The sequence below is a fragment of the Mustela nigripes genome, chromosome 5 (assembly GCF_022355385.1).
Source record: "Mustela nigripes isolate SB6536 chromosome 5, MUSNIG.SB6536, whole genome shotgun sequence".
Taxonomy (NCBI): Eukaryota; Metazoa; Chordata; class Mammalia; order Carnivora; family Mustelidae; genus Mustela; species Mustela nigripes.
The window spans coordinates 121,879,307-121,886,776 of NC_081561.1; the positions used below are offsets into that span (position 1 = coordinate 121,879,307).

The 7,470-nt window shown below is 32.5% G+C and overlaps 1 pseudogene; it reads left to right on the forward strand.

The window, feature by feature from the left end:
* Window positions 1-5,882: 5,882 nt before the first annotated feature.
* On the forward strand, window positions 5,883-5,953 carry LOC132018796 (U4 spliceosomal RNA; annotated as a pseudogene).
* The last annotated feature ends 1,517 nt before the right edge of the window (window positions 5,954-7,470 follow it).

Genomic DNA, 7,470 nt, shown 5'->3' on the forward strand with positions numbered 1-7,470 from the left:
AAAACACTAAGCGTGTTAACACTAATCAAAACAAGTCTGGAGTAGCTACATTAATTTCAAACAAGGCATATTTTAGAACAAGGATAATTATCTTGGATAGAGAAGGGTGCTCCATAATGAGAAAAGAGTCAATTCACCAAAATGACATAACAGTCCTGTCAATTAACTTCATCTAATTAATATGTGTGCAATACTCCTTCCAGCAAGAGCAGAATGCACATTCTCCCCAAGCTCACACAGAACATTCATCAAGATAGACCACATTCTGCGCCATAAAACAAACCTTTACAAATTATAAGAATAGAAAACATAAAATATGTTTGTAAACCACAATGAAATTAAACCAAAATCAATAATAAAGATAGCTAGAAACCACCCAAATATTTGGAGATTAAACAACATTAGTCTAAATAACATACAGGTTAGAGAAGAAGTTTCAAGAGAAAATATTTTGAACTAAATGAAAATTAAAATACAACTTATTGAAATATCTGGGAGATAAGGGAAACAGTGTACAGAGGACAATATAGACTCAAATACATATAAAAGAATAATAATCCAAAATTAAAAACCTAAGCTTCACCTTTAGTAAATAGATAGATAATAATTTAAGTATAAAGCAAGAATAATAATAATAACAAAAATTAGAGCAGATATAAATAAAAGTGAAAACAGAGAAGCAATAAAGTCAGTGGAACCAATAGCTGGTTCTTTGGGAACATAGGTAAAATTGATTAACCTGTAGAGCTAACCAAGAAAAAAAGAGAGAATACAATGGCATCCATTTCACTGGTAAAATATGAAAAACATTTCAGGAAAATATAAATGGTTGATGTGGACAGAGTTCATTTAAGAAAAATGTAAACTGGAAACAGCATCAAGTTAGATGAATTTAAGTATGATTTGGTGGCATAGAATTATAGACAATGCCACTGCAGGTGTAAGCAAAGGATATTTATGGAAAATATATGGTTTACCCAAAAACGACCTGTACTTGGGTTTGAACATGTCCAATTGGCTATCATGGTATCCATGAGGTTTTGAATACAAAATCATTTCTCAAGATAGAGTAATGAATTTCATCAAAGTTCAATGGTAAATATGTGTTGCATTAACCAACACTACCTCTACCATGCCAAATGTCATTTGGGGATACTATAAACTCAATTTATGATATTGTACCAGGCAGAAATAACTTTTCTGGAGGCTCATCGTCATGAGCCAAATAATCATTACTGTTAAACAAATATGGATACCTGATGAAATTCAGTTCTAGGATAGTGGTACAACTGGGGATATAGCAACAATCCAGTTAAATGACCCACCGAATAATAACTGAAATGTCATGCCATCCCCATCAGTGATGCTTTTAGCTGGCTTTTATCCTTTCTCAGGAGACTACTGGATATCTAATCAGTATAGAACCTGCTATTAAAGTTTAGTGGCTGAGTATGTTAGAGAATTAAGCCAAAGAAACAAGTTGTGGCAACTACCCCTATGGTAGTGTGTAACTGAGTAATGTGGTCCTCTTCATTGTTCTTGAATGGCTCAGGTACCGTGGGTAAAAAGGAAATTTATTCTCACTGTGTGACAACTGGTTGGGATTGGAGATATAAAGGAACAATTCCCAAAACGTGTCTGTAAAAACTTATAGAATATCTGGATATGATTATGTACACAAATCAAATAAAATCCAGAAATTACTAAACTAAATTATAACCCATATTATGCACACAGACCATCAGGAATGCACAGTACAAGGGAAAACATTTTTCCCCTCAGTGGGGTGAAAAAGAGAGACTAATACTGTGATTTAAACTGAGTATAGTATGCCAACTACTATACTAATACCTCTGATACAACATAACAAAGTGTAGCAAAGGCAATACACAGTTGTTGATAAAACTCAATAAAAACAATATTTATGCAAATTATTATCCCCAAGATGAGAAAATATTTGGGGAAATGGAATAAAGTCTCTGACTGATATAAGCCCATGGAAACCAATAAGTAAATTAGTTCTTAAACTTAAAAATACTTGAACATCATTGTTAACACACAGTAAAACTTCCAAATAATTCTGGATGATAGAAGAAAATCAGTGAGCAAGCTGAAAAAGCAATATCAAGAAATATGTGAGGAGTTATGATCACAACTAACGTTATTTGTAGGTGAAATGTGTACTTCCTTTTGGAAAGTTCTAATCATGGTCATTGTGGGTATTTGTTGATTTATTATTTTATATGAGATATTGGAAAAAATGTGGCAAGGAAATTATAAAAAGGATACCTAACATGTAGTAAAATGGGGGTGGGATAAATGAAAATTGTTGGCCTATGATCTATTTCTTCATAATTTTCCTAGAAGTTCCTGGAAGTGGAGTGGGGGAAGAAAGCAGGTAAGCAGGAAAGTTTCCCTAACATGCTAATAACTATACCATCTGTTAAGTAGGTTGCTTATGTCTTTTAGGAGGTAATTCTCATGTATAGAATATTTGTATCAGGATAACCCTTATTTACAATCGCTTATGGTAAAAAAATAAATAAATAAAAATTTAAAAATTAGGATCTGTTGACTTATGTGCACTGCTCTCCAGACAACATCATATAAGTAGGTGAGAATCTTGGGTGTGAAAGAGATATTTTTCTTAAACTAAAAAAAAATCTGCTATGTAAGGTGATCCTAAAAGGGAAACTCAGTTGGAAACATCCAGTATTCATCTGAGCCAAAAACCACACGTCTAATATAGAAAGGAGAGCCCTGGGAGCTGCTCCCAATGTCCCAGATCTCCTTCTGCCTCACCTCTGGTTCTTGATTTCTTGTAAAGTTGCAATTATTATTAAAACCTCTCCATTCTGTGAGGTTGCAGAATCATCTTACTTTGATATGACAGTCAAATCATTTCTTATCTCAGTATGGTAACTAGAAACAGTTGTTAGAGAACAGGCAGAAATATCAATATTTTACTTCTAATATTTTAATGTCAACTTCTACCAACTTTAACACTACATCTTATAAAAATAAGCTAATCTCTTATGTAAATATAATATTTTATGAAAATTTTACCACATATCTATAATAATCAAAAGTCTGAGCACAGAAGAAACAAGAAGTCCCAAATGATATGAAAATATTAACCAATATCAATAAAAACCACAACTTTAAAGACAAAAATACATATTAACAAAATAATCACAACAGATATTTTATTATTTTTTCAATTTTTAATGCACATTTTTTTCTTCCAAGTTTTTATTTAAATTTCAGTTAGTTAACATATAGTCTTATATTAGTTTTGGGTATAGAATTTAGCGATTCAACAATTCCATCATCCAGTGCTCATCAAAAGTGCACTCTTTAATCCCTATCATCTACCTATCCCCCCGAACTTTGGTAACTATCAATTTGTTCTCCATAGTTAAGATTTAGTAGACAATGAATTTGTAGGTTTTTATTACTTCATAGAATTTAAGGCATGATACAAAGATAATTCAGAAAAAAGATTAGTTAAGAATTCACCCAAGTTCTATTCCTTTTTTATAAGCAAAACATATATGAAAAAGTTAAAATAATAGCTAGTAAAGTTGATTCTATTTAAATATCTTATTTCATAAAAAAAGGTATTGTATTAATTTACCAAGTTGCATTTTCAAGTAAGCCTCAAGATTTCAGTGGCTTAACAATAAAAGTTTCTCTCTCAAGATAACAAGGTTGAAGCTACAAGTTAGAAGGCAGCTTTCCTCCCAATAGTGATTCAGAAACCCGATCTTTGATTTTGTTGCATTGTCATCCATTAAGGGGTTAATTTGTTGTCTGTGTCCAGATGGGTCAATGGGAGAATTAAAGACACACCAAGTTTTTTAAAAGCTTTGATTAGGAAATAATACAGATTATTTTCACTTGAACTGCGTTGCTAGAATCAAATGGCCAAATCTTGATGTTATAGTGACTTGGGAGTAAGTAGCTACTTCTCCATAGCCTCTAGATACTGTGGAAGGAGGGCAGAAATTTTGCTGGACAGTAGTTATTTCTGCAACAAGGTATGATTATTGTGTTATTGAAAGTTCAAAGTTGTAACCCCAGTCCTGTCACTAACTTGTTAGGTAACCCTGTGTACGTTTTTTAATAGACCTTAGCCTTAGTTTCCTAATTTATGAATGAGAAAATATTAGACTAAATAATCTCCAAGTTTTTAATAGTTTACATTTAAATTTTTAATTATTTACCTCTATAGTCACAAATAAGCATTATTTTTAATATTTTACTTATTATTTGAGAGAAAGAGGGAGACAGCAAGAGCACAAGTCGGGTGAAGTACAAAGGGAGAAGCAGACTCACTGATGAGCAGGAGCCTGATGCAGGCCTCAATCTCAGGATCTGGCATCATGACCTGAGCTGAAGGCAGATGCTTAACCGACTGAGCCACCCAGGCTCCCAAGAAATAAACATTTTTTAGTAAACAGTTTAACTGGGTAGGTGTATATTTTTTATTACCATGTGATAGCTATATCACTATTAATAAAGGATTAAAAATAAAACTTTTATTTTAAAAAATTATATTTGTTTTCAGCATGGTGATATTCTAAAATATAGATATTTCTCCCTCAAATCTCAGCCCAATGACAAATATTTGTAGACTGCATTATCTTCACGATTCAAGGATAGTATATTTGAAATGGTTTAGCTAAAATGTGCTTTCAAACAAATATGAGCAAATACACTTTCCTTTCAGTTTCAAGAAAATTTTTGAGTTACTCCTATTTGCCAAAGTTTTTACAGTTAGAATTCAAAGATTTCTAAATTTGAGACCTTTTATGGAATCAATAGCAAAGCTCTATCTGATTAGACAAAAGAACAGTAAAAATATTCTTGTTTCATTAGCTGTTACAGGTTCAAAAATATTTTAAGGTATAATTGAATTTAAAAACCTTCATTTGTGTAGTAGCTAGTGGGTTAAAAGCTTCATTCTGTAAGAAAGGTATATACTCTAATGTTCAAAAAACATTATACTCTTACTATTTTTATAACTGCATTGTGAAGGAATTAAAGAATTTCAATAATTAATTATCTACTTCAGTTCAATTTAGTTTCTGCAAAAAAATGTTGTTTTTATTGTACTTAATAAAACCTAATCCAGTAGATACTATGATAGAATCTTAACATAATATCTACAAAACTCATCCCTCCCTCAGGCTCCAAAACCAATTTTACATATAGATGACACAATTTTATATCTTCTTTAGCATAATTTAGTTTGCATTTTCAGAAAGCACAAAATGAGCACTTTTCCCTCATGGTAAACTACAGGGTTGTGAGTAGGTACTCCTCACATAGTACAAAAAACAAACTGAAGAATAATAATTGTGAAGCTCCTTAGGGATTATAGTTGATCTACCACATAAAGTTGAAGATAATATAATTATTATTGTCAAGAAATAATTCATATTTGATTAAGAATTTATGGTACATTGGTTTTCTTCTCTATTTTCACATGTGTATAGCTAATCTATATTAGTTATAAATTTTGTAATTGTTAAGAAAGCTATGAAAACATTATTGTATGGTATATATGAGAAATATTTCTTACTCTCATGTCTAATTAATTTGTGACATTATTTTAGTAAATAGTAATAATATTACTCACAGGAAACAGAAACTCAAAGGACTTCCCCAGATTCATACCATACATAATTATAATATTTTCTATATTTGAAAAACGAATCAGTATATTCAAAAAAATCTTAAATTAAATGCAAAATAAAATGCCAAATTCTACAATTATTAACTCTATAATAAAAGAAAAAAAAGATGCTTGGTATCTTTAAAAAAATTATTTTCAATATATTTTGGATATGAATTTCATCCTTTGGAATTCTGAAGCAAGCTTTGCGCAGTGGCAGTATCGTAGCCAATGAGGTTTATCCGAGGCGCGATTATTGCTAATTGGAATTCTGAAGCAAGCTAAAGAAATTAGAAAACACTCCCCTCCAAAAAAGGAAAATATCCAGAAGTCTAGAAAAAGAACTAACAAATACCAAGATTTTTACTCTCCATACATTTTTCAAATTGAGCAAAACCAGAAGATTATTTTTTTTAAGATTTTATTTATTTATTTGTCAGAGAGAGAGCGAGCGCGAGCGAGCACAGGCAGACAGAGTGGCAGGCAGAGTCAGAGGGAGAAGCAGGCTCCCTGCGGAGCAAGGAGCCAGATGTGGGACTCAATCACATGACGCTGGGATCATGACCTGAGCCGAAGGCAGCTGCTTAACCACCCAGGCGTCCCAAAACCAGAAGATTATTAAAGTATATTTCAGAATATATACATTTTAAACAATAGAAAATATTTCAAAACATGTTATTAGATGCTTAATAGAGTAACAGTAAATGAAAAAAACTAATAAACTAATAATAATGAATATAAATGACCCTAAAATGAATATACTTTTTAAAGATTCCAAACCATTAGAAGAAATGATAGATATTTCAATAGAGTATGCATTTAGAATGGACTGTTCTTAGTTTGAGTGAATTTCTCAGCTCTCTCCACAACTTCCATTTGTAACCATATATATAGCTACTGATGGGGTGTGGCATGTTATAGAGTGTTATCACGGGGTACCTGGGTGGTTCAGTCAGTTGAGCCCCCAACTCTTGATTTTGGCTCAGGTAATGATCTGGGGGTTCTGGGCTCCAGCCCTGTATTGAATTCCATGCCCAGCAGAGAGTCTATTTGAGCTTCTCTCTCTGTCCCTCTCCCTCTGCCCCTGCTCACTCTCTCTCTCTAAATAGATTAAAGAAAAGTTTAAAAAAATGTGCTGTCAACAGTTGTGTGGGATTGTAATCTCTGACACTTTTGTCATTTATTTATATTACCCTTAACCGTTTAGTTCCGTAATGTTCTAGTTATAGTACTACCAATACAACTTCACCCAATTTTCAACTTAAAAATTCTCCATAAAGAAGCTTTTGATCTTGATGAAGTCCCAAAAGTTCATTTTCGCTTTTGTTTCCTTTGCCTTTGGAGACATATCTTGAGATAAGTTGCTGTGGTTGATATCAAAGAAGTTACTACCTATGTTCTTCTCTAGGATTCTGTTGGATTCCTGTCTCACGTTGAGGTCTTTTATCCATTTTGAATTTATCTTTGTGTATGGTGTAAGAGGAAGGATCAAGTTTCATTCTTCTACATGTAGCTGTCAAATTTTCCCAGCACCATTTATTGAAGAGACTGTCTTTTTTCCACTGTATATTTTTTCCTGCTTTGTCAAAGATTAGTTGACCATAGAGTTGAGGGTCCATTTCTGGGCTCTCTACCCTGTTCCACTGGTCTATATGTCTGTTTTTATGCCAGTACCATGCTGTCTTGGTGATCACAGCTTTGTAGTAAAGCTTGAAATCAGGTAACGTGATGCTGCCAGTTTTGTTCTTTTTCAACATTTCCTTAGCAATTCAGGGTCTCTTCTGATTCCA